The sequence below is a fragment of the Manis pentadactyla genome, chromosome 13, assembly GCF_030020395.1.
Source record: "Manis pentadactyla isolate mManPen7 chromosome 13, mManPen7.hap1, whole genome shotgun sequence".
Lineage (NCBI taxonomy): Eukaryota > Metazoa > Chordata > Mammalia > Pholidota > Manidae > Manis > Manis pentadactyla.
Genome location: NC_080031.1, coordinates 75,126,086 through 75,145,203, shown reverse-complemented (window position 1 = coordinate 75,145,203; position 19,118 = coordinate 75,126,086).

Below are 19,118 nucleotides of genomic sequence, written 5' to 3'. Positions count from 1 at the left end.
TCAGCAACTATTGAGATAATAGTTTTTATCCTTTTCATTAATGGTGTGTATGATAATGATTGATTTATGAATATTGTACCATCCTTGGAATAAATCCCACTTGGGAATGATGGATGACCTTTTTGATGTAGTTTTGAATGCTGTTTACTAATATTTTGAGAATTTTTGTATTTGTATTTATCAGTGATATTGGTTTATAATATTATATTTTTGTGTTGTGTTTTTCTGGTTTTTGTATCAAAGAGATACATGTCTCATAGAATGAGTTTGGGAGTATTTCCTCCTCTTCTACTTTTTGGAATACTTTTAGAAGGATGAGTATTGGCGCTTCCTTAAATGTTTGGTAGAATTCAACTGTGAAATCATCTAGTTCAGGAATTTTGTTTGCGGCACTGTTGTTTTTTCAATTACCAATTCAATTTCATTGCTGGTAATTCATCTGTTAAGATTTTCTCTATTGTCCTGCATCAAATTGGAATTTGTACTTTTCTATAAAGTTGTGCATTTCTTCTACTTTGTCCAATTTATTGGTGTATCATTTTTCATAGAAATCCATAATTCCTTGCATTTCTGTGATATCTGTTGTGACTATTCTCTGTTTTCTATTTTGTTTATGTTTGTATATTATCTTTTCTTCTTGATAAATCTGGCTAGAGGTTTATCTATTATGCTCATTTTCTCAAAGAAGAAGCTTGTGACTTTGTTTATTTTTTCTATTATTTTATTCTTCTCTATTTAATTTCTTTCTGCTTTGATCTTTATTATGTCCCTTCATCTATGAACTTCGGGTTTCATTTATTCTTCTTTTCTAGTTTTTTAATTGTAGAGTTTTTATTTGGGATTAGTCTTTTTTTTTTGAGATAAGCCTGTAACACTTTGTACTTTCCTCTTTGAACTAACTTCACCATGCCCAACAGATTTCAAGCTGTTGAATTTTTGTTTTTATTTGTCTGCATGTATTACTTGATTTCTGTTTTAATAAATTTATCCACTGATCATTTAGAAGCATGTTTTTTAACCTCCCTTTACTTGTAGGCTTTTTTGTTTTCTTGAGTAATTTCTTCTTAGTTTCATACCACTGTGATCTGAGAAGATGCTTGATTCAATGTCAATCTTTTATAATTTATTGACGCTCTTTTTGTAGCTTAGTACATCTTTCAATGAACTAGAACAAATAGTTCTAAAATTCATATGGAACCACAAAAGACCATGAATAACTAATGCAGTCCAAAGAAAGAAGAACAAAGCTGGGGGTGTTATACTCCCTGACTTCAAGCTCTACTAAAATGCTACAGTAATAAAAAAAACTTGATACTGGCACAAGAACAAACCCATTGATCAATGGAGTGAAATAGAAAGCCCAGATATAAATCCATACATTCTCAGTAAATATATGATAAAGAATCCATGAATATACAATGAGAAAAACACAGCCCCCTCAACAACTGGTGTAATGGAAACTGGAAACCTACATTCAAAAGAATAAAACTGAATTATTCTCTACATCCATACACAAAAGTAAAGACAAAATGGATCAAAGACCTGAATGTAAGACAGGAAACCATAAAACTCTTAGAAGAAAACATAGGCTTAAACTCTTCACTACCAGCAAGAGCAATTTTTTCCAGGACACATCTTGGGCAAAGGAAACAAAATAAAAAGTAAATAAGTGGGACTACATCAAACTTAAAAGCTTCTTTATGGCAAAAGACATCATCAGCAGAACAAAAAGGCATCCTAAAGTATGGGAGAATATATTCTTAATGATTTATTTAATAAGGAGTTAACATCCAAAATATATAAAGAACTCACATGCATCAACAACAAAAAAAATCCCCACAAAAAATTAAAAAGTAGGCAGAGGACGTGAATAGACATTTTTCCAAAAAAGACATACAGACATTCAATAGGCATGAGAAAAGATGTTCCATATCACTAATCATCAGGGAAATGTAAATCAAAACCACAATGAGGTATGACTTCACATCAGTGAGAATGGCCACCATTCACAAGACAATAAATAACAAGTGTTGTTGAGGATGTGGAGAAAAGAGAACTCTCCTGCACTGATGTGGAGTATAAATTGGTGCAGGAAATGCTTTAAGGAGGTTCCTCCAAAACACTCAAAATAGAAATGCCATATGATCCACTAATTCCACTTCTAGGCATTTGCCAAAGATTAAAAAAATCTCTGATTTGAAAAAGTATTTTCACCCCTATATTTATTACCATATTGTTTGCAATAGCCAAGATATAGAAGCAACCAAAGAATCCATCAATAGACGAATGGATAAAGAAGAAATGGTACATATACTCAGAAGAATATAATTCAGCCATAAGAAAGAAAGAAATCCTGCCATTTGTGATGACATGGACGGACCTAGAGGGCACTTTACTAAGTGGAATAAGCTGGGTAGAGAGAGACAAATACCATATGATTTCACTTATTTGTGGAATATTAAGACAAAAAAAACTAAAGGACCCAAACAGAGGTGGACTCATAGATACTGAAAAGTGACTGGTGTTTACCTTGGTGGCAGTGAGACAGGGATAAAGGGGCACAAAATCTCAATAATAACAAATTAGTCACAGGGGTGAAAGTATAGCATGGAGAATATTGTCAATTATTTCTGTAACACTTTTCTATATTGACAGATATTAACTACATTGGTTGAGATGAGGATTTAATAATGTACATTACTGTCAAATCACTCTTGTATAAATAAAACCAATATAATTTTGTATATCAACAACACTTCAGGAAAAATATGTATCAAAAAAATATGTTTTGTGCCAGGTTGTTCTCAAGCCATGGTTTCCCAATCCTTCAGTTTTTCCTAATGTGCCAGTAATTTATGACAGTATTTCAAGTGGCTAGTTATACAAACCCATGGATAGTAAAACTATATATAATCCAAGTTAAAAATTGACATGACCTGAGTATACACTTTTCTAGAGAAGACATACAAATAGCCAACAGGTGCTTGAAAAGATGCTCAACATCACTGGGCATTAGGAAAGGCACAACCAAACCACAATGAGATACCATCTGAAAGTTTTGTGGTGAAAATATTTAAGATCTAGTCCCTTGGCAACTTGCAAGTATACAACTCAATATTTGTTAACTACGGCCACCATGCTGTACCTGCATTAACTCTGCTCATAATTTTGGGCGTATCATCCCAGTATTTATTTATTTTATAAATGGAAATGTGTATCACTTACCTAATTTCTACCAGTTCCATTTCTCTATACCCTCTGCCCCAGGTAACCACAAGTCTGATCTCAGTTTCTGTAATGATTACTTATTAGTTCCCACAAATAAGTGAAATCAAATGGTATTATTTTTCTGTCTCTGACATTTCACTTACCATGTTGCCTTCAAGATCATCCATGTTTTTTTATCTTCACAAGGTTTATTAAACATTAGAGGCTCAGTCATCAACTCTCTGAGGATCCGTGGATCCGAGGTTAAGACATCCTAGTGGTGGACATGGCACTAGACTTGAGTTTGACTTAGTCATTTGTCATCCATGTGACCTTGGACAAATCAACTCTTCTTTCTGAATTTCAGGTTCCTTGCTGTGTTTGTTGAATGACTATTACATGGAGGACTGGGATAGGGATGGCTATATAATTTCTTAATAGTACCTTTTATACACACTTCTCCAGTATATGAATCTACTTACAGTCCTATGCAGTTCTATACAGTTATTTCAGATCTGTCATCAACAGCTTGTACTCTCCCCCTAAAGAATTTCATCTTTTCCTCCAACTTGCCAGCATGAGCGTGCCTCTGGGGGAGTCCACACCCTCACACACAAGGCAGGGCCACGGCCTTCTGTGTTAGTTTGCTGTTTCAACCCTTACACATTCCTGTTCATGAATCACACTATTCTCGAGCCACTTCTTCTTACAATTCTTTTCCTTAAAACTCCACTAAGGCTCCCTACCGCAGCAGAGATCACACTGAAAACCTAATGGTCTTTTTTTTGGCTTACCTTGCTTAATCCATCTCACCTCCTCGGCTCCAGTCAGCTAAATCTTACCACTAAAAGGAAGCTCTCAGAGGAGGGACAAGAGTGATGAGCGGTGTCCCTAGCTGGGCCACTTACTACATTTTTCATCCTGGAAAAATCACTTATTCTATCAGGCTATTAATTTTCCCAACTCTTAAATGAAGTAGTTGGACTAGACAATTTCCAAGATCCCTTCCAGCACTGATATTCTCTTGCTCCATTACACTGTGCCCCCTAAATGCCATATTCATTGCAGTCTGAATCCATGCTCCCTCTGGGTCCACCTGCTGCAGTGTTTTTCTCTCAGAGTAAATGTCAGGATTCCTCATTTTTATGGCTGAAAACTTTATCATGATCCATTCATCTGCTTAAAGGCACTGAGGTTTTTTTCATGTTTTGGTTACTGTAAATAATGCTGCTGTGAACAAGGGCTACAGATACCTTGTAGCATAATTTATTCCACTGGACATATTCCAAGAAACAGAAAAACTAGTAGTTCTTTTTTTATGTCTTTGAGGATCCTCCAAACTGTTTTTATAATGATGTACCAGTTTATAAGCCCACCCACAGTACACAAACTTTCCCTTTTTCTCTACATCCTCATCATAATTTATCTCTTGTCTACAAGATGATAGCCATTCTAACAGGTTTGTATTGGAAAACGTGTTGACAATGTACTAACCATCCTTATTGTGGTAAGAATTTCACAATACACATGTGAATTGAATTATCACTTAATATAACTTAAACTTACACAGAGTCAGAAGTCAAAAATATCTCAATCAAGCTGGGAAATATAAATTACATATATTAGTAAAAATAGTTGCTGTTTCTGACAGACTTTGGTGTTTGACAGACATTTTCTCAAAACTGAAGCAAATGTAATACAAAAACTGAGCTGCTCATGATAATATTTGAGTTTTAAGTCGAAACTATAATTTTAATGATTATGTTCACCACATAAGTATGACAATTTTACACTACTTAAAGCCTTTTCTAATGAAATTAGTAGTGATATTTAAGTGCTTTATTTTTACATATGATGAAATATGTCATATTTGTAATATTTACATGTCTCTGGGAGCCAATCTCTTCCAGGTGGTCGACAATATGTTACAAACTCAGAATTGGTAAACTCCAAAGTGCTAAGTAGATTTAAATCAGCATATAATAAGTTCAATATGTGGTTTTCAATTATAAAACCAACTAATCCTCAATAAATCACTTGAGTTTGGCATACTATCAATGATGAATATTAACTATTATTTGGTGATGTTAAATCAATGCTTCCAATTTCCAGCTATATACATGTATGAGGCCTTATTTTCTCTATATACATCAATCCACAATAATTGCAACAGAGTGAGTGAAGAGGCATATCTGAGAATAACCTATCTTCTATTAAGGCAAATATGAAACAGATTTGTAAAAATGTAAAATAATGCCTCTTCTCTTACTCACTTGTGTTTTTGTAAAACCACTTGTCAACAAAATTGGATATTAAATTTGTATCAAAATGGTTTATCACCTTATTAAATTCAATATATGTAATAAAAATGTATAATTTCAAATATGCTAATATCAACCAATACATCCAAGCCAAGTAACTTTAAGGTGTGGTGTCTGTAAACCTTTCAAAGAGTGGACTATCACAATAATAACAGAAAAATTGAAAACTGCTGAATTATGTAAATCATATTCCAAATTATTGTCTTTAGTATGTCACAGAACAAAGTTCAGTTTAGCATTTATTTTTCCTATCATTATTCTTTTGTGTATCTGTTTGAGTGTTATGATTTCATTAAAATAAAATTTTGAAAATTTGGTACTTGTCACATGGTAATTGTGGGTAAAACTGTGATATTTCCATAATCTCTCACTGGTCTTAGTCCATCTCAATATCAATAGGTGATTACAAGGGGGAGGGGAGGGCACATCTGGCCCAGAGAGGTTTAGAGGAGTCCTTTACAGCCTTTTCATGAGAGACATAGGCAAGCAAAAGTAGACAATTTCTTATAAGCAAAAAACATATTTCTCCCACTTTATTTCTCCCTTTGACTGATTTTGGTTTCAAAGGTTTATTTACTTGAGCCTGTGAACATAAATCCAGCAGGGAGTTACACCTGCTGATAGCCAGCAGGACATCTAAACACAAAGTCTGTCATTATGGAAGCCATGCTATGCCAGGCTGCCCCTAGGGATGGTGGGGAGATACTCAGGAACCCCCATGTGGTTTGTGGGAAGGCCCCAGTTGCTGCTACAGTGGGGGATGATGATTCACCCAAGAGCCCCTACCCATGGGGCTTCAATTTGGGGAGCACCCAGTAGGTAATTGGTCAAGGGTAAAGCACCTCTTAGAAGGGTGGAGACACCAGAAGCTGTGCAATTAGCCCTCCATGAGATAGAAGACAGCTTAGAGGATGTGAGTGGCCACATGGCAGCCGGGATTGTGGGATGTATGTTTCTCAAGATATTGGAAAGCATTATCAAAGAGAGAGAGTGAGACTTCAGCAGGACAGATTCACAGTTCAGCACCATGTGGAGGAGCAGGATGATAACCTACAGGATGTCCTTCCGAAAGAGAGACAGTTATTGAGAAAGTAGGTTGCAATCCTGGAAGATATGTTAGCAGCAAGGGAGGAGGCAGCAGGAGGATCCACATTGCAGGAGGCTGTGGGGGAGGGGGAGGAAAGAGCAGTGCCTTCAGTCCTGGAGATGGTGGAGGAGATTTGTGAGAGGATGGGGTTAAGGGCCTATCTGTAGTTGGGCCACCGCTGAAGGCTACCGCTCCTCCTCAGCGGGAGGAGCCATCCCCTCCCCAGGTTATGGACCACTCCATACTCCACCTGTATACCCAGGATGAGCTGGCGGACATGAGCATACGTTTCAGTAGGAGCCGTCAGAACCTCGGCCTACATGGCTTTTGCAATTTGCGAAATGGGGGTGGAGAAATTGTTATGTTGGGTTCTGAAATGGGTTGACTGACTTCCCAGAGGACTCACCTTTCCCTCCAGGTGCACTTGCAAAGTGCCCATCACACACCAGGGAATCATGCACTTCAGGATTGGATGACAACAGCATCAGGGTAGTTTAGCCTTATCAGGGAGATTTATCATATTTATCCACTAGCTGGAAAATGTATGCAGAGCTCCAGCACATGTTATGGGATCTGGGCAAGAAAAATTTCATCTATAAAATGGACCTCAAGGGCCCCAATCAGGACTTGTTCATCATGGGAATGAGAAATGTGGTGCTCCATACAGCTCCCCCATCTTGCTTTAGGACTCTAGTGACTATTCTTGCCCCCATATGAGGCAGCCCATAAGTGAGGCTACTTGCACTTTAGAAGTTCTGGGGGAGGGTGAACAATAAAATCATGGAAGGAACTATGGGATACAACCGAAAGGAGAGGTTCAAAGGGCCCCATGAGGATTATAAGGACCCAGATGTGGGTTGATTGGATAAAGGCAGAGGTAGTGAAAGAAAAACTTGGTGGTCAGCCCAATAGGATCTCATTAGAACTGTGGTACCAATTAAGCCAGAGCAGCAGTTTCAGCCACTGAAGTCCAGGATACAGAACTTGGAGGCAAAGCCCCATGTCTGGCCTCTGTCCCGTCCATCTTAGTTATCAGAAAACAGCTCAAAACAGGGTTAATTGGAGCTGAGAAAATAGAAGTGATCATATATCTCACAGCAGTTCCTCCAGTGCTCCAACTATTACCTACAAGCCTCAGAATCAAACTCCCAGATCCCCTCTGTGACTTTAGATGAAGTTTCAGTCCTCCTGCCCAAACCCAATCACTGCCTTTGAGCTTTAATTCTCAGCCCCTTTCCAGACTCTAGGGAATCCATTCAGTAATTGCTCTCTTTCTCTCTCTCTGTATCCTCATGATCTCTTTCTGAATATATAAGGCAAATACTAAAAGACAAGAAAGAATAAAGAGACATTAATACAATAATAGTAGAGGATATAGTACTTCACTCACATCAAAGGATAGCTCACCCAGTAAAATCAATAAGGAAATTTTGGCCTTAAATGACATGTTGGAATGGATAGACTTACTGAGGTACACAGAGCATTCCATCTAAATAGGAAAATAAATTCTTTTCAAGTGCACACAGAACATTCCCCTGGAGTGATCAATGTCAGGCCACAAAACAAGTCTCAGTGAATTTAGGAAGTCTAGGATAATATCAAATATCTTTTCTGACCACAGTGGAATAAAAATAGAAATCAACTACAAAAGTAAAACAAATAAATGCAAAACACAGAGACTAAACAACATTGTAATAAACAGCCAATGTGTAACCAAACAGATACATTGATACAAATGCAAATGGAAATACAATGTTCAAAATATTTCCGATGCAACACTTACAGACATTTATGAAGAAAACAAAAAGATCAGGAAAATCATAAATAACCATGTGTTTGGTAATAAAGCTTCATATACAAAAAAGGTATGACCCACAAAACAAATAATCAACAATCGGGATGTCATCACAATTAGAAGTTCTTCTTGTACAGACCACAGTGAAGAGAATGAAAAGACAAGACATACACTAGAAGAAAATATTGGCAACAATGACATCTAATAAAAGACTAATATTCCAAATTATTTTTTAAAAAACTTAAAAATATCCAACAGTACAATCTGATATAAAAAATGTTCCAAAGACCTTCACAGATGCCTCTTCACAGATGTAAAAAATAAACATGTGAACATCCCACATCATGTGTTGTCACATAAATGCAAATTAAAGCTACAAGGAGATAACCACGGAGCACTAAGAAATGTCAAAATCCCAGGTAATTGACATCAAATGCTGCAAAGAATGTTGAGCCACAGAAACTTTCATACATTTGTTGTGGGAAAACAAAATGATACTTACTTTGGAAGAAAGTGAGGCATTTTCTTGCAAAACTAAACATGGTCATACCATAACCCCTGGGAATCTGCTTGTCCCAGAGAAGAGAGAGGGTTCCCACCACCAACACTCGGGTGTTAGCAGACAGAGCTCCTACCTGCAAGAAGGTCTCCAAAGTCATAGATTTGCTTATGTCCATGGCAATGAGAGTGCCTTATGCCAACCAAAGGCTGTGGCAGACCAAAGTCTTCATGGGCGAGATCTTCTGTGAAGGCTCCCACTCCCCTGGAACCTGCTTTACCTTCCCTTCAAGCAGGGGACCTGATCACAGCTGGGAGCACTGCTGAGTGTAGCTCCTGGCCCTGCCACCAGGATGCCTTGATGGAACACTGGAAGTTGTATAAATCAGCAGGGCTCAAGCAGACAGCATGACCGTCACACTGATCATCTGCATAACAAAGGTGGGGGATGCATTTATGCAGAGAATCTGGGAGCAGGGGGGCTTGATCAAAACAAACAAAGACCTTGATTAGAACTGAAGCCCAGGCTGCCCAGGCAGAAGAGCTGATTCAAACCCCACCACTGCTGAGTGGAGCTCTAGGACCACATGGTTATAATGCAAGACAAGGAGCACCTGCAGGGAACTGGGACCAGCCCTCTAGTTCTTCATTGGTGGGGATCTAATAGCAGCCCCACGGAGTGCTGAACAGATAACACAGCCCACCTGGATAAGGATCCAAATCAGAATAAAAGGGAAGCTGCAGAGCAAAGCAACAGTTCTCCTGACAGTGGCACTTAAACAGAGAGCGCAGCCCATGGATTACCAGCTGCAGAGGAAACATGCAGATCTGTCCCACCAGGGAATCCAGTTCCCAGTCTTACCCAATTTGGGTCCTTAGAGCCATGCAGGCCATGGGGCCAGTTTTGTTATCCCACAAGGGCAGAGAAACTCATTAATAGAGCTGCATACTGCTGGATAGAAATGGGTTGGAAAACAGGTAAATGCTCAGGAGACCGTCACACACGGCCCTGGGGATCTGCTCTTGGAAGACAAGTCCACAATTCATTGGGCTTTTATAATTTATTAGGCTGGACAGCAGAGAGACCAGGGGCACTATTAGGGACTGAGTCTCTGTCACTTATAGACAGGTATTTTCTGTTGTTTCCACTAAGACCCAACACAGAAGCAGCAGTTTGAAAAATGGGCTAGTCTTGGGAATAATGCTGCAGGGGTAGGGTTCTGAGGGAACTCCCTCCAGAGGAGAAAGAGCAGAAGTATGATGGTTCTCCAGGCCTCCTTCAGCCTAACTGGTCAAGAAAAGCAGAAGCCAGCAACAAATGCACCAACTCCCTCACTGGCAGCACAGACCCCAGCAACTAAAGGAAAAAGAACTAGGACAAGAAGAACAAACAAAGCCAAAAGGTAGTAGAAGGAGGAACATAATAAAGATCACAGAAGAAATAAGTAACATATAAAGTAGCAAAGAGGAAAAAAATCAATGAAACAAAGAGCTGGTTCATTGAGATAAACAAAATAGACAAACACCTAGCCAAACTTAAGAAGGAAAAAGAGAGAGACACAAGTAAACATAATCAGAAAGAAAAAGGAAGGTACAATCAGCAACACTGAAATATAGATATTTATTAGAAAATTCTAAGAAAAATTACATGTCAATAAATGGGACGAGCTAGAAGTGATGGACAAATTCCTAGCCATGTACAATCCTGCAAGACTGATGCAGGAAGAAACAGAAAATCTGAACAGACTGCCTACCATTAAAAAAATTGAACTTGTAATCAAAACAACCAAAAAACAAAATAGCAGCACCAGAGGGACTCAAAGGTGAATTCTGTGAAGCATTTAAAGATTAATACCCATTCTTAAAGTATTCCAAAATATAGAAGAGGAAATACTTCCAAACTCATTCTCTCAGGCCAACATTACTCTAACACTAAAAATATACAAAGATAATACAAAAAATAGAAAACAACAGAAAAATATCCTTAATGTATATAGATGCAAGTATCCTCAACAAAGTATTCAACAAAGTGAATTAAAAAATACATCAGCAGGATTATCCAGCACAAGAGGGATTTATTCCAGGTTTGAAAGGGTGGTACAATATCTGCAAATCAATCAGTGTGATAAAACACAATAACAGAAGGGAGGATGGAAAGCATATGATCATATCAATAGATGCTGAAAATAATTTGACAAAATTCAACATCCTTTCATGATTAAAACTCTCTCCCAAATGGATATAGAGAGAACATTTCTCAATATCCTAAAGGACACATACAACAAACACACATCTAACATCATGCTTACTGGCAAAAGGTGAAAGTTTTCCTCTAAGATCAGAGACAAGGAAAGGATGCTCACCCTCAACTTTTTATCAGCAGAGTACTGGAAGTCCTAACCACAGCAATAAGGCAACAGAAATTGATAATAGGTATCCAAATTGGGAAGGAAGGAGGAACACTTTTGATTTTTGCAGTTGACATGATGCTAGACCTAAAGATTCCACCAAAAACCTAAAACTAATAACTGGATTCAGCAAGTTTCAGGACACAAATCAGTATACAGTAACCTGTTGTATTCCTACATACTAAGAATAAACTACCAAAAAGAGAAATCAGGAAAAAAATTCCATTTACAATTGCATCAGAGATTAAAATACCTAGGAATAAACCAAATCAAGAAGGTTAAACACCTATACTCTGAAAACTATAAGAGAATGATGGAAGAACTGAAGACAAAATCAATGAAAATCTATCCCATTCTTATGGACAGGAAGAACTAATATTATTTAAATGGCCATCATGCCCAAAGAAATTTACATATTCAATGCAATCCCATTGCAATAATAATGAAATTTTTCAATGTAATGGAGCAAATAATTCTAAATTAATATGGAACCACAAAACACCCTGAACAGCCACAACATATCTGCAAAAGTAACACAAACTTGGTGGTGTTATGTTCCCTGACTTTAAGCTACACTACTCTAGCCAGTATAGTAGCTGAACAAGAACAGATGCATAATTCAATGGAACAGAACAGAGAGCCCAGAAACACACCCAAACATACCTATTCAATTAATATGTGACAAAGGATCCAGTAATACACAATGAGAAAAAGACATTCACTTCAATAAATGGTGTTGGGAAAACTGGATAATTGCATGCAAGTGAATGAAAATGTATTATTTTGAAACACCACATGTAAAAGTAAACTAGAAATGGATTAAGTACCTAAATAAAACACATGAAACTATAAAACTCATGGAAATAAACACAGAGAAAATCTCATGAACAGAAGCATTATTAATTTTTTAATCAATGCATCTCCCTAGGTAAGTGAAACAATGGCAAAATAAGGAAATGGGTCCACATCAAACTGAAAAGATACTGTAAAAAAAAGGATACCATGAATGAAACAAAAAGGCAACCTATCATGTGGGAGAATATTCCTAAATGATGTATCCAGTAAGGAGTTAACCTACAAAATAGATAAAGAACCTATATGCCTCAACAGCAAAAATACAAATAAACTAATTACAATGGACACAAATAGACATTACTTCAAAGAAGACACAGATTGCCAACAGGCACATGAAAAGATGCTCCACAGCACTAATCGTCAGGGAAATGCAAATCAAAACAACAATGAGATGTCACCCCACATGAATCAGAATGACCACTTTCCAAAAGATAAGAATTAACAAGTGCTGGCGAGGATGTGGAGAAGAGGGAACCCTCCTACACTCTTGGTGGAAATGTAAAGTGGTGTAGGAAAACCAGTGTGTAGATTCCTCAAGAAATAAAAGTAGAAATACTGTCTAAGCCAGTAATCCCACTTCTAAGAACTTAACTGGAGAAAACAAAATCTGATTTGAAAAAATATATGCACCCTGTGTTTATTGCTGCATTATTTACAATATATGGAAATACAAGGTATGGAAACAACCAGTTTACATCAAGATGTGAAATGGTAAACAAGGGGTGGTACTGCACACTGGAATATTATGGAGTCATAAAGAAGAAAGAAATCCTGCCATTTGTGAAAACATGGGTAGACCTAGAGGGTATTCTGCTGAATGCAATAAGCCATATAGGGAAAGTCAAATTCAAATACCATATGATTCCACTAGGAAAGCAAAACAAAATGAACTACCAGCAGAGGCTTCACAAACATTAAGAAGTGACTGGTGGTAACCATGTGGAGGTTTTGGGTGTGTGGGTGAAATAGCAAAAGGGGATAAAGAGGCACAAAATATCAATCATATTATAAATTAGTCATGGAGATGAAATTAAAACATAGAGAATATAGTCAATATTTCTGTAACATCTTTCTTTATTGACAGAGAGTAATTACAATAGGTGGGGTGAGGATCTCATAATTTATACAACTGTTGAACCTCTATTTATGTATTTGAAACCAATATAATATTTTACATCAAAAATACTTCAATAAAAATGTCAATAAAATAAAAATATGTGAAATAAACAACCAGAGCTGAAGTATATACTAAAGGAAGTGAAAAATACAATGGATGGATTCAAACAGATGATCAGATTTAAAAAAATGGATGAGTGATGGAGAATACAGAATATTGGAAGTCACCTGACCATAATAGCATGAGGAAAAATAATTTTTAAAATGTGGGTAGTGTAAGTGACTTCCAGTACAACATAAATTATACTAATATCCTAAATATATGTCACAGAAGTGTACAAAATAGACAAATAACAGATTACATGTTTGATGAAATAATGTGCAAAAACTTCTCTAACCTTGCATAGTAAAGAGGAAGTACACAGATACCCAGAATGATGAATCTAAATAAATCCACAGCAAGACAAATTATACTTAACATGTCAAAATTAAAGATGCAGGGAAATTCCTAAATGCAGTAACAAATGTAAAAAAAAAGGTTGCAAACAAGGGAAGACATATATCAGTTTTCTGCAGAAACACTGGATGCCAGGAGGGAGTGGCAGGTTATATTTAATGTGCTGGAAGGAAAAACTTAAAAAGCATGGTATAGGGCAATGTGATCATTCAGAATTGAAGGGGAAATACTCGAGTAAAACAAGCATCAGGATCCTTTGTGTGCCCTAAACCAGCCTTAAAAAATGATAAAGTATCTCCATTAAAGAGAAAAAGAATGCTCCTAATTATAAATAAGTACATATATGAAAGAAAAAATAACTGGTTAAGGCAAATATACAGCAAACATGATGAACCAGTGACTTATAAAAGGTAGAAGTAAGTTAAAAGACAAAAATAGTAAAATCAACTAGAACAAGATTAAGTAGTTAAGAGACACATAAAATACACAGATGTAATATAGGAAACTAAAAAATAAACAAGGTGAGGGAATTACAAGTGGTGTGACTCTAGAATGTTCAAACTTAAGTAACACAGATTCAAATAGACTATAATATGTAGAGATCAATATATGTATATGTGAAACTCATGATATCCATGGACTAAGACTCACCAACAGATATAGAAAAATAAAGTGAAAGGCAAACAAACATATCATTGCAGAAAGAAACCATACCACAGGTGAACATAGAGAAAAATAAAGAAAGAGGAAGAACTATAAGAACAACCAGAAAACAGTTAACAAGACAGCAAGAAGTCCATACCTATCAATAATTATTTTAATTATAAATGGAATACAATCTGAAATCAAAAGACACTGGGTAGCCAAGTAGATAAAAATGATTCATCTCTGTGTTGTCTAGAGGAAACTCTCTTCAGATAAAAAGACACACAAACATTATGAGTGATGTGAGAGAAAAGACACTCTAATGTTGGACAAGCAATAGTCATATCAGACAAACACTTTAAAATACTGTTATGGAATACAAAGATGAGAATTGTGTAATGACTAAGGAATCCATCCAACCAAGACATGAGAATTGCAAATCTTTACAAACATGTAAAGATTAACAGTCACTCAATTAAAGTAGATGATTTTAATACTAGAGTGGAAAGATCATCAAGACAGAAAGTCAGTAAGGAAATTTTTTCCTAAGAGTCAGAGAGCAGATGGACTTAAACATATATGCATAGCATTTCATGAAAACACTACAAAAATCACATTCTTTTTAAGTGCACATGCAACATTCTCTAGAATATGGCACATGTTATGGTACAAAAAAATACTTCAGTATATTCAAGAGGATTTAAACCTTATCAAGCCTCCTTACCTACTAATACTGTAGGAACTAGACATCAACTACAGAAAGAAAACAAAAAACCTCACAAACACATGAAGATTAAACAGCATGCTACTAAACAATCAATGAGTCAATAAAGAAATCAAAACAGAAATTAAGAAAAAATACCTTGAGGTAAATGCAAATAGAAAAGCAATGTTTGAAAATCTTTGAGTTGTGACAAAAGCAGTACTACAAAGAGAGTTCATAGCAATTCAGGCCTACCTCTGAAAACAAGGAATATCCCAAATAATTAATATACTTTAAACACAAAGGAACTGGAGTAAAAACAACCAATGCCCAAAGTTAGTAAAATGAAGACTATAATAAAAATCAGAGTGGAAATGATCAGAAAAGAACAGAAATGAAATAGAAGAAGTTACGACTGACCACAGAAAGGCAAAGGATCATAAGAGATTAATATGAACAATTACATTCCAACAAATTGGAAAACCTCCTACAAGAAAGGGAAATATATTAAATATATAAAATCTTCCAAAATGAATCATGAAGAAAGAGAAAATCTGAATAGATTGATTATAATAATGAAATTGAATCTCTAGTTTAAAAACTCCTAAAGAATGAAGACAAGCCCTGGAAACTTTACAGGTGAATTCTACAAAACAGGTAAAGGAAAAACATGAATCCTTTCCTAATCACCCCTAAAACACTTAAAATGAAGGAATACTTCAAAACTCATTTTTCATGGTCTGCCTTACATTTGTAATAACACCAAAAGGCACCACAAAGAAATAAAATCACAAGGCATTATCCCTGATGAATGTAGATAAGACAAGCCACAACAAAATATTAGCAATCTAATATCCACAATACATTAAACAGATCGTAGACCACTATGAAATAGGTATTTCAGGTATGCATGGATGATTCCAATGTGGAAATCAATCAGCAAAGTGTACCACATTAACAAGACAAAGGATGAAAATCATATGACCATCTCAGAGATGCAGAAAAGTCATTTGACAAAGGTCAACATTAATTTCTAATAAAAACTCTCAACAAAGTGCATATTGAAGGAATATAATCAACAAATTAAAGCCCATACATGAAAAATCTACTGCTAACTTTAAAGTCAATGGTAAAAAAAAGCTGAAAGATTTTCTTCTAAGGTCTGGAACAAAACGGTGTATCCACACTTGGTACACTGGAAGTTCTGTCCCCAGAAATCAGATGAGAAAAAGAAATAGACATCTAAACTGGAAAGGAAGAAATAAAATGTTCTTTAATTGCAGATGACATTTTACTTCATATGGAAAACCTTAATTCCACCAAAACTATCAGAGCTAATATGAATTAAGTGAAGTCACAGCATTCAAAATTGACCTACAGATATCAGTTATGTTACTAGACAGTAACAATTGTTAGAAACAATAATTAATTTAAAAAATACATTTATACTTGAAGAAAAATAATAACATTTTTAAAAAATATTAACCATGAAGAGAATTATCTGTGTAATAAAAACTAAAAGATATCAAGGAAAGAAACTGGAAAAGACAAATAATTGTAGACATATTCTATGCCAATTGTTTGGAAAAACTAAACTTTTAGATAATGTTAATATATCCATACTACTCAAAGCATTTACAAATGAAATGCAGTGCCTATTAAAATTCCAATGGCATATTTCACAGAAATTGCAAACAATACTAATATTTTTATGGAAAAAATGACCCCAGCGAGCCATAGAAATCTTGAAAAAGAAGTACAAAACTGTATATATATCATGTGCCCTGACATCAAACAATATGGTAAGGATATAGTATTCAAAACAGTGTGGTATTCTCATAAAGGAGAAACAAAAGAATGAAGAAAATAGAGAACACAGATACAAACACAGGCACCCTGGTATATAATAAACTCTACATATTTTGCAGTGTATTATTTAATAAATTAGGCAAATGTATATACCTTTGAAATCATTACTACGAGACAAAATAATAAACATAAACATCACCCCCAATAGTTTTCTAGGGCGGCCCTCCCATATTCCCAACCTCTGATTTGCTTTTATTGACTGGAGATTTGTTTTCATTCTCTAGTTATACACACACTAAGCAGGTAATTGTTTTGTGAGGCTTCATCACAGATCATAGTAATTTTGAGTCTCATCCATCTGGTTGTTGGATATCAGTAGTTTATTCATTTATTGTGAAGTAGTTTTGCAATGTAGTATATGCCACAATTCATTCATCCTTTTGCTGTTGATGGATATATGTATTGTTCCTAATTTTAGCCTCTTACAGATGAACTGCTAAAAACCACTTCTCTTAAGTCTTTGTTTTCTTAGATAAGTACTTAAGTGTGGAATTGCTGTGTCATATTATTTTTCAGTTTTTTAAGTTTTTTCTTATTGAGCGATGAGAATTATGTGCATATTCTGCTCCATAGTTCAGATAACAGTCTCTTATTGGATAGATTACCTGCAAATATCTTCTCAAAGTCTGTGGTTTGTGTTGTGATAAGATGATATTTATAATACTTCCATCAAGGCAAAGGTTGTTTTGATTGCACAGATTTGAGGTATGTTTAAACAACAAATAAGAGCTTACACAAAATAATGTTTTTAAATTACACAACATGAAAAAGTGTTTCAAATTTTTCATGTCCTTAAATTATACAAAGGACTTATGATTCACCTAATGAAAATATTATGAAGTATGAAGAGAGAAGAGGCTCATAGAAGTTCTCTTGTAATTGTGGATGTCCAGGTCTCAAATTCTGTGAAACCAAATCATATCGTCAGGTGACTTCAAATCCCTCAGCCCAGAGAATATGACTCTGCTCTTTACATGAGGCCTGACAGCCCTGGGGATCCCATGACAATTCTGGGCCTCTGTGATTGGGGTGTGGAACAGCGGGAACAAAAAGACCCCGTGGGAAAGGCTGGAACTTGAATTTGATGTTAGCAAGTATTTCTCTGACGGGACCATTTTCTTTCTTCAGCTCCTTGAGCTTCCTCTCAGGGGACAGAGGTGCCATCCAACTTTCTTGAACTCTTTTCGCATAGAAGGGAATCTCCTTTTGATAGAAAAAAAGGGCTTCTTTTCAGTTCTCCATCCATCAATTTAACCTTCTACTTGTAGATATTACATATCCAAAATGTGCATCTCTTATTCTATACCCTTTGGGAAGTCACTTCTGGATTTCTAAGCAGCACATTCTCTCCTCAAAACATTTTCTCTGCAGTTGCATTTTACGTTCCTTCTGTGATTCATGCAGTATTTCAAGTACTTCCTATGTATATGTATTTGTAATTATTACTTTTATTTTTCAACATTTTAAAGAAAATTTATGACAATGGATAAAAGTATAAGCATACCTATTTCAGCAGGTGGAAATAGCTGCTACATGAAATTCATCATCCCTGAAGAACACATGTTAATTTTTCTAGAATTTTTAGCCAGTTTTTAAAACTAGTACTAAATCCTAATTTTAAAATACTAAATCTGTAACTGAAATATACTTAAGATAATATTTAAAGAACCCCTTAGGTAAATAAATTTTCATATGAAACCAAAGAACATGAACAAAGAAGACAGAAATTAGCTTAAATATACTCTTTAGTATATTCCATATGTTATGAATATTCAATTCAGATTATACATCTTTGTAAGTAAAGATGCAGAAATGCTGTAAAGACCTAATCTTTAACTTTTACTTATAAAAATTCTTGTTCTAGACAGCACCTTTTACACAGTGGCTCATTGAAAAGGTTATGCACTTCTAGGTGCTGGAAAAACTAATTTGGCAAAGCAGCTTCAGGGAGTTTAACTGTCTCGGGAATCTCCTAGCTAATGTTGAACTGTTGTTAAGTTGGTCTTTTTCCACACAACCAGCGTCACAAAAGAAATGTTTTCCCTTCAAGTTGATATGTGAGTTTATTCTGTGGTTTAATTCCCCAGGTCCCCAATCTGTAAGCACCTCTCTTGTCTCTCCTGTTCCACCTCCTCCTCTCCTGGGTGTTCTTGAAAG